A 10,126-nucleotide genomic window follows, 5' to 3' on the forward strand; every position below is an offset into this window, starting at 1 on the left:
CAGGCTCCCGTGCGCTCGACCAATCAAAAAGGACGATGGAGAGCGGGGGCGGAAGAGAATACGGAAAGGGGAAGAGAGCGGCGCCGGGAGGGAGGGCCGGAGGACTGGAAGGCTGGGAGGGGCGCGGCGGGGGCAGGGCGGGGAGGGACCATGTGCCTCCGGAGCAACCCGGAGGAAGCGAAAGAGAACTGGACGACTTGAAGGGAGGCGGGGAAGGGGAGGCCGGGGTAGGAGTTGGTTTGCTCTTGTCGGGGCTGCCCCAGACCTCTGTGTTCCAGGATTGCAGCAGAGTTAAGTACATACTTCTTTGCCGGGTGCGCCCTCTCTTCTAGGGCATTCCTTTCGCGCTCTATTGGCTTTACAGGAAGTGGGAGCTGCGCCTCGGCTCAGTTCGCCGGGACACGCCTTCCCGTCCTCCCAGCCCCCAGCCGGCCCCAAACCAAACTCCATTCCCAGGTTGGGGGGTTCCCGCTGTGTGAGGGCTGAGCCTCGGGGTTTGGACCGGCAGGGGTGACGTGCGTTCGGGAGTCGCAGCGGAAAGCGAGAAAGGCAGTGGGTGGAAAAGGGAAAGGATGCATTTGACAAATCTGATTCATCTCTTCAGACCAAGTCCCCGCAACAGGTAGGAACTTGGAAGCGCAGATGATCCGGTGATGGTACCGCCTCTTAGGTATTTCGTTTTAGAAAGTTAAAGAAGCTACTTGGCCACAAAGTACTAACTTCTGGAAGACGGGGATTGTGGCACCTGACATAGTGTTGTAACTGTTGAGAAATGAAATGAATTCCCAAAGAAATACATTTCTATCAGGAATGTTATTACTATAGGCAGAAATAACACAAACTACAAAGGAACGTATTCAAATGGTTAAGAAAATGGGAGAAGGAAATGGTTTAAAAATACATTTACCAACGAATAGCGCCTCAAATGTGCAGGGAAACGAAGTAGGCAGCAGCAAGCAACTCAGGTCGGAAGGAAAGGGGGCGGTGTAGGAGTATTGGGCGCGTTTAAATTTGGCAAGGTATGGGGATTTCTTTCGAGAACTCTTACTCCTCGCCCGCCTCCTTCCCTCCTACTTCTTTACTAATGTACATATATATATACATATATATATATATATATATGTATATATATGAGTAGAACAACGTACTGAGAGATAAAACCTTTAAAATGAGAATAATACTTGCAAAGTTCTCAGTACTTTGTATACTTTCAGCCGCCTAGGCAAACAAGCTGTACCTGGAAATAATTCACCCTGAAGGTTAACTTGAATGTAAGTTCATTGCCGATCTTAAAATATAAATGAAATTCATTATATATCCTTATTCACCAAAGAATAATTTAATTGAAGTAACATTGCACACTGGAGCACTGGTGTTTTCAAAATAAGTTTAGTTGAAAAGCTGGAATATATGTGTGTGTCACCATTACGGATTTTTGTCATGAGCAGGATTCTAGAAAACCTACTGCTGGTGAATTCCCACGCTATGAATAGAAGTTATCTTGTCAATATGCATGTATAGATGAATATTTTGTACTTCTTGGAATAAATTCCATGATAGCTTTCAAGATAAAGTTTATGAAATCATCTATCATTCTGTCTTTATTTCTCGCAGCTACAACTGATTGTCTCCGGTAGTTAAACAACTTCGCAAAACTCTTTGCAGAATACTCCTAAGAGAAGGGTGTGACCACAGTACTCTTTTACAGTACTGCCACTGTAAAAGAGGCAGTACAAATAGGAAATAACCACAAAGTGATTTAGTTTCTTTTATTATTATTTAATGTCTTTCGAAGGTCTCTGGCATGTCTCCGAAGTCAAGGAACGAATGTGTTTTGTTCTCTGTCATGTATTCAGAAACTAGTAGTGCTTGGCACATAGTATGCCCTCAGTGACTTTGACAAATATAGGACTTGAATCTAAGTTTCTTTGAATGTATATTCCATAAGTTAAAAAACAAGCTAACACTTCTTGATTAAGAAATGGATTGAGGGTCGTCTGGGTGGCTCTGTTGGTTAAGTGCTCAATTTGATCTCAGGTCATGATCTCCTGGTTCTTTGAGCCCTGCATCAGGCTCTGCACTATCAGTATCTCTCTCTCTCTCTCTCTCTCTCTCTCTCTCTCTCTCTCTGCCCCTCCCCCACTCACTCTCTTTCAAAATAAAGAAACTTAAAAAAAAAAAAAAAGAATGTGGATTGAGAGGTGCCTGAGTGGCTAAGTTGGTTAAGCATCCCACTCTTGATTTTGCTTCAGGTCATGATCTCACAGTTTGTGAGATTGAGCCCTGTGTCAGGCTGAGAGCACCTAGCTGGCTTGGGATTCTCTCTCCCTCTCTCCATTCCCCACTGGCCCGTGCCCTCTCTCTCTTTTTCTCTCTCTCAAATAAATGAAATATTTTTTAAAAAAAGAATGTGGATTGAGTTGTTATTGCTTTTAATTTATACTGGGTCCCTCCTAAGAATTCTTAATTTGGTATCTGCTTCTTCCAGGGATAAAGCTTAGGGAGTAGATCAGACATAGGTTTCAGAGCAGACCCCCCAACATGTTTAAAAATAGTTGTGACACACTTGGTAAGAGGAACAATTATCCTTAATTATAATGCTTAGGTAGTCTGTTTGGTGGCCTAAATTTTTCATTTGAAATTATAACTACCTGTTCTGTACTTCCAGTCCTTCCTAAATAGAATATACACAATTTATCAGACGGGTAAAGAAGTTCTTCCAAGAGTTGGTAATAGCTCTTAAATGCAGATTGGCAACCTAATTGGCAAGATATGGTAGCTCTAACTGTAGTTAGGATATATTTCAGAAATTTAATTTGCTGAATTAAGGAAGTATATGCAGCCATTAATACAATTTCAACAGACTGTTTCACAAATGTTTTTGTGTATATGAAATATAGTCATAATCAAACTACAAAACTTATATATAATATATAACACCTGTTTTTAAATAGGATATTTAATGTCTGCTAACTTCATATCTTGACTTGTTACTACTTTAGTGTAAAAAAGTCTAAAATATTATAGAGCATGAATGTATCATGAAATTCTCCTTAGTCACTTTCAGAATAAAAAAACTTTCTTTGTTCTGCAGCAGAGATTTGTGAAAGGATTTGTGAAGCTTTACATAAGTTTTAGTTGATCAAATGTAATTTTAAAAAGAATTATAATTGAGGGGCGCCTGAGTGGCGCAGTCGGTTAAGCGTCCGACTTCAGCCAGGTCACGATCTCGCGGTCCGTGAGTTCGAGCCCCGCGTCAGGCTCTGGGCTGATGGCTCGGAGCCTGGAGCCTGTTTCCGATTCTGTGTCTCCCTCTCTCTCTGCCCCTCCCCCGTTCATGCTCTGTCTCTCTCTGTCCCAAAAATAAATAAAAAACGTTGAAAAAAAAAATTAAAAAAAAAAAAAAAAGAATTATAATTGATAATTCTTTCATTTAAGAAGTTTGGAGTATTCTCATGACACATACATTAAATTGAAGTTAGCAGAGTGTTTCTTTATAATATGGATCTTATGGTTTCTGTTTGGGGGATTATATACTGGGTTATGTACTGGGTACATACAATTATGTACTGGGTAGTATTTGCTGAAACAGGAAGCAATTATATATATCGCTAAATTTTTTTAATCAGGTTTTTTTTAGATTTGAGAGAGAGTGAGCTGGGGAGAGAGAGAGGGAGCGAGAGAGAAAGAGAGAGGGAGAGAGAGAAAGAATCTTAAGCAGGCTCCACGCTCAGCACAGAGTGCAACACAGGGCTCCATCCCATGACCCTGGGATCATGATCTGAGCCAAAATCAAGAGTCTCACACTCAACTGACTGAGCCACCCAGATGCCCCTGTTGCTAAATCTTAACTAAAATGTAATTTGTGTTTTTTATAGTTGGACTCGTTCCTTTTTTGAAAGACAAACACTGGACCTTTGGTAATATACCTTAATTTTCTTAGGAAAACATAGTTCATCAAGAATTGGGAGACTTCATTCATTCCTCCTTATTGCCAAGACTTTTCTGACTTACAACTTAAGGAGCTTAGGAAAAAACAAGCAAATAAACAAAAAACTACCTCTTTACTTGGACTGAAGTTCCTGAATGGTAAGAGATGATGAATTAAAAAGCTAGCTGTTGGTGTTAATTTGATTGAGAGAAATGAACCATATAGTTTTTCTTTAACTTAGTTTTTAAGTTTATTTTTTACTAATTAATTGGAGGAAACTTATAATTAATATGTGTATAAGTCATTGATGACTAGTGGATATCTATTTGTATTGCTACTAAGCAAACATGGTTAGATTACCTAAAGCTTTTTTTTACTTGCTTTTTTATTTGGGCCTAAAATATGTTTTTAATTTTTAAAAAATAACTACTACAGCCATTTAAGAAGCCAAATAGTCAGGAAGATTGATCATGTGATATAGAAGTGTTTCTCAAACAGAGAGTTTTTGGAACTCCCCAAACTTAGTAAATGTTTGTTTAAAAAAAGTTTATTGGTCTAACAATTTTAGGAACTTAGAGAGTGGGTGGCAGTGGGAACTTTAAGACATTAGTGTTAAGCAGAACACTATTTGGAAACTTGAAATCAGTGAGCCTAGAATGATCATTATCACTCAATTTAAAAATTTTGTGTTAATAGCATCAACTAAGTATAATAACTTACAAATTGGTAGTGTTTCAGAAGTTTGCTTGAAGATTAGTTCTTTGAAATATGTCCATAGAACATAGTCACAATTAGTGGGTAGGTGTCCAGGTTAGTCCACAAAGGCTTTTTTTTTTTTTTTTTTTTAAGTTTATTTATTTATCTAGAGAGGCAGGGAAGGGCAGAAGGAGGAGGAGGAGGAGAGAGAATCCCAAGCAGGCTCTGCACTGTCAGCAGAGCCCAGTGTGGGGCTCGATCTCATGACTGTGAGATCATGACCTGAGCTGAAATCAAGAGTCTGACACCCAGCCGACTGGGCCACCCAGGCGCCCCCACAAAGGCCTATTTACTTAATCTATAAAGTACTTATGTGAACATCACAGAACCTAATCACATTATGTGGCAATATTTCTATGAGGAAAATATTTGGATTTACAATTTTGATCCAGAAGAGCACATCTTTTTGTCTTTGCCTTTGTGCACAAGGAACTGTGTTAGGTAATGAAGTTACAGGGATTACAGTGTTCCTTACACTAGAATTCCATGCATCAGACATTCTCCAAGTTCATACCTTACCTGATATTATGGGAGCCTGGCCTAGCTCTCACCAGACTCCCCTGGCTTCCAGTAGCCCACATTGGTAAAGAGGAAGGTTAGGATTCTAGGGACTGATAAATAAGGAACTGGGGGTGGATGAGGTGCCCAACCTCTTGCCCCAACACTTCTCACTTCAGGTAAACTCCCTACCCCTATTTTTTTTTTCACTTTTTTATTTCTAAATAATTACAGATTCACAGGAGTTAAAAAAAATGTACAAGGAGGTCCTATATGCCCTTCACTCAGCCCCCTGTCTATTGGTAGCATCTTGTATAACTATTATACACTATCAAAACTAGGAGATCGATATTAATACAATACACAGAGCTTATTCAGAGAGGAGGGAAGACAGAATATAAAGAATGTATGAAAGTGTCAAGGGCTGCCCATGTACTGGAACCTCTTATAACACTATGCTTTATAAGAAAGAATGTTGTAATGACAGTAATAATTATATTGAATACTTAGCAAACTCTAGGCCTAGGTGTTTTATGTACATGTAATATTTTATTATTATCATTGTTTTTATTTGTATTTCTAGTCTTACAAACAGGTAATTATTGAGCAATTATGTGACAGGTAGTCTTCTAAGCAATTGATACATATTAACTCATTAAACCCTCACAACAACCCTGTAAGGCAAGTATAGCATAACTCACTTTACAGATAAGAAAATTGAAGCACAGAGAGGATTAGTAATTTGTCCAAGATCACACTGTAAGGAGAAAAGCTGGCATTTAAACTGGGCCTGATGCCAGAGCCAGCATTCCTGATTACCATGTAGGCACATAAACTTCATAGTGTTCATAGTAACCTTTCAAGGTAGGCATTATTCTTTCCATTTTTAAAATAAGGAACCTGAAGTTCAGAGAGATTGAGCAACTCGCTCAAAACCCTACCCAGCTGAGGAGTGCTGGAGCCGCAGTTTGATTCCAGGTCTGACTAGCTGTAAAACCCCCACTGTTTGTGGTTGACCATTACTGGACTGCATGATTGTGTCCTCCTAAAATTTATGTGTTGAATCCTCATCCCCAGTGTGATGATGTTTGGAGGTGGGGCCTTTGGGAAGTAATTAGGTCATGAGAATGGAACCCTCAATGGGATTAGTACTCTTAGAAAAGAGGCTCCTGAGAGATCCATCATCCCTTCTGCCAAGTGAGATTAGTGAGAAGGTGGGGTCTATGAAGAAATGTGTTCTCACCAGACACCAGATTGGCCACTGCCTTGATCTTGGACTTTCCAGCCTGCAGAACTGTGAGAAATAAATTTCTGGGGGCACCTGGCTGGCTCAGTTGGAAGAATATGTGACTCTTGATCCTCAGGGTTGTGAGTTCCAGCCCTGCTTTGGGTGTAGAGATTACTTAAATAGGAAGGAAAGAAGGAAAGAAGGGAGGAAGGGAGGAAAGAAGGAAAAAAAGAAAGAAGAAATTTCCGTTTTTTAGAAGCACTGCTCTATGGTATTTTGTTATAGCAGCCTGAACAGACAAAACCACCATGCTGCCTCCCTGGCCTATAATACAGCTCTCTCCTGGAGCTCTGTGATATTGTGGTTTATATTAAGAAATATATATTTGGTCCTCCTCCCTGGTTCCTGGCAAATAATTCCTAAAACCTTTGTAATTTCTTAAGTGATAAGAGTTATAGGGACATCTCTCTTTCTCAGCTTCTGAAATAGCTCCAGAATGAAATGGATGTCTTTTGTTATTCATAACAAGCCCCTTTCAACCACATCTGAATTTATATTAATACAATGACTTTTGGAAAGTCCCTAAGGATACTGGGGGTTGGTTGCCAGGGGAACCAACTGTGTGATTAGCGGGTTGGAACTTTCAGTCCCACCCCACTCTGACCTCTGGTGAGGGGAGAGGAACTACTGGTTGACTCAATGGCCAATGATTTAATCAAACATGCATTCTTAATGAAGCCTGCATAAAAACCCAAAAAGGATGGATTTGGAGAGCTTCCAGGTTGGTAGACATGTGGAGGTGCTGAGTGGGTGTCAAGCCAGAGAGATCATGGAAGCTCTGTGCCCCTTTCCCCATACTTTGCCCTATGTATGCATCTCTTCCATCTGGCTGTTCCCAAGTTATATCCTCTTATAATAAACTGGTAGTCTAGTAGGTAAACTGTTTTCCTCAGGTCTATGAGCTGCTCTAGCAAATTCCCCAAATCCCAGGAGGGGGTTATATGAATCTCTGACATATAGCTGGTCGGTCAAATGTACAGGTGACAACTTGAACTTGTGATTGGTGTCTTAAGTTGCTTAGTGTCTGCAGTGCTTAGTCTTGTGGGGCTGAGCTCTTAACCTGTGGGATCTAAACTATTTCCAGGTAGTATAAGAACTGAGTTAAATTGTTCTCACTCAGCTGGTGTCACACAATTGTTTGGTATAGGAAAAAAACTACCACACATTGGTAATCAGAAATGAGAATAGGATTGTGAATAGACAGAACAGGATTTTTTTCCTAAACAGACTCTAAAGACATCTAGTTCTGAAATGCCTGAGGCCATGGTTCTCAAACTATAGAGTGCTTTAGAACCAGCAAGACGACTGAAAACCCAGATTGGTGGATTCCATCCCCAGTTTCTAACTCAGTAGGTCTAGGACAGCATGTGAAGATTTGAATTTTTAACAAGTGCACACTCAATGCTGATGGCACTCTTTCCTGGAACATAATTTGAGAACTACTAGATCCAGACTTATATCTCATGTATGAAGTGGTTTCAGTCTAAGGTAAGGACAGAATTAAAATAAGGATAAACAGCTTTCACAGTAATAGATGTGATGTGTTATACAATATTTCAAACTATTGCACATGTGAAATAATGGTTATATAGCTCTCACTAAAAAAATGTACAAAATAATTAATGTTTCAAGGACAGAAATTTACAGGCTAATAATAGCCAATTCCATTTTACTTTTTAAAAATGTTTTCTTTATTTTAGAGAGAGAGAGAGAGACAGAGCATGAGCAGGGGAGGGACAGAGAGAGGGGGGAACAGAAGATCTAAAGTGGGGTCCATGCTGATAGCAAGAAGCCCCATGCAGAGCTTCAACCCACAAACTGAGATCATATCCCAAGCCAAAATCAGATGCTCAACTGACTGAGCCACCCAGGTGCCTCCCATTTCACTTTGAAAAATATATATGTTTGTTTATTTTGAAAGAGAGAGAGAGAGCAGGGGAGGGGCAGAGAGAGAGGGAGACAGAGAATCCCAAGTGAGATTAGTGCTGATAGCTAGGAGCCTGATATGGGGCTCAATCTCATAAACTGTGAGATCATGACCTGAGCCAAGATTGAGAGTCAGTATCCCCATTTCACTTTTTATCTTATTTTATTTTTTTATTATTAAAAAAAAAATGTTGGAGAGAGAGAGTGCGAGCAGGGGAGGGGCAGAGAGAGGGGGACAGAATATCTAAAGTGCTCTCCTCGCTGACAGCAGTGAGCCCAATGTGGGGCTTGAACTCATGAACTTTGAGACCATGATCAGAGCCGAACAGACACTTAACCGACTGAGCCACCCAGAAGCCCCTCCATTTCACTTTTTAAATAGATTTATGTAATATTTTCCCAGGTCCCTTTGTGCCTCTAGTTTTTCTCTTGAGTTTTCTCAAATGCCATTTTCTTTTTTACAAATACTTATTTATGAGAGGAGGTGGTAAGGGCAGAGAGAAGGAAAGGGAGAATCCCAAACACGTGGGGTTCAGTCCCATGAATGGTGAGATCATGACCTGAGCCAAAAATCAAGAGTCAGCTACTTAACCAACTGAGCCACCTGGGCACCTCTCAAATGCCATTTTCTTGATGGCATTCTTCAAAAAGACTGACTCCATTTAGCCTGTGACATCTAGTCTGAGTTCCTTGTTTTTAGCTTAAACCTTATATCCTCTGCCAGTGCCTTCCCTAGTTCCTTGAAGGCTCAGGCCTGTCTCAGTTCTTGAGTGAATTCCAAGAGGCAGAATGTGTTTCCTAACAGTTCTTCCTCTGCTCAATTCCAGCCCATTTGCCAGACATTCTGGTTTACGTCTACGAACCTCTGCCTCAGGGCCATGCCCTCACAGTTACAGTCAGGAGTGCGGTCTGCTGCCACATCCCGGTTGATCTCCTGGAACCATCTCTGGTACCAACAAAGAAGTTCAGTGTTCTCCATGTTTAGGCACCCTATTCAGAGTGGATTCTTTCAAAACAACAAAAAAAGAAAAACCTAATGGTGCTAATGTACAAGTAGTTTCTGAAGCTGAAAATATTGGTGTTTTTTTAAATTACTAAAAAAAATTTTTTTAGCAAGAGAGAGAGAGCATGTGCATGTGAGAATGGGGGAGAGGGGCAGAAGGAGAGAGAAAGAATCCCAAGCGGTTTCTGTGTTCAGCACAGAGTCCAATGCGGGACTCAATCCCATGACCCTGGGATCATGACCTGAGCCGAAATCAAGAGTCGGACACTAAACCAACTGAGTGACCAGGCGCCCCTGAAAATATTAAGTGTTTTTGATATTTTATTCTTTTCTCCTGGGTTCCATGTTCAAACAGTGGCAACTTGTATTGAATAAATATAATATCTTTATGGTGTCTCTCTCATTTGCCTCCTTTCCATTCTTTGCTCATCCTCTGTCTTGTTCAAGACTGGTAAGAATTGTTTTGTGTTCATGATGTCTCAGAGTTAGAAGAGAACACAAATATTATCTTGTCCAACCACCTATTTTGTGCTTGAATTCTCGTTTCAACAGTTTCATCGTATGCAACACATTCATCAATGGGGAACTCAATATTTCTTGAATCATAGCCCATTCAGTCTTCATAGGATATCATTACAAAGTTCTTTATGTCAAACACATGTGTATATAATATCACTTAAAAGAAAGTCATTGTAATATTTAAGGTAGAAGCAGTTAAGTATAC

General features: G+C 40.3%; 1 long non-coding RNA gene across 1 annotated transcript; it reads left to right on the top strand.

Moving 5' to 3' along the window:
- The first annotated feature begins 155 nt into the window (after positions 1–155).
- On the top strand, positions 156–9,805 carry LOC131512102 (uncharacterized). The gene is made up of 3 exons (XR_009261961.1): positions 156–622; positions 3,944–4,089; positions 9,227–9,805. It is a non-coding gene; the product is annotated as an uncharacterized LOC131512102 (long non-coding RNA).
- Positions 9,806–10,126: the final 321 nt, after the last annotated feature.

Source organism: Neofelis nebulosa, chromosome 5, assembly GCF_028018385.1.
Source record: "Neofelis nebulosa isolate mNeoNeb1 chromosome 5, mNeoNeb1.pri, whole genome shotgun sequence".
NCBI lineage: Eukaryota > Metazoa > Chordata > Mammalia > Carnivora > Felidae > Neofelis > Neofelis nebulosa.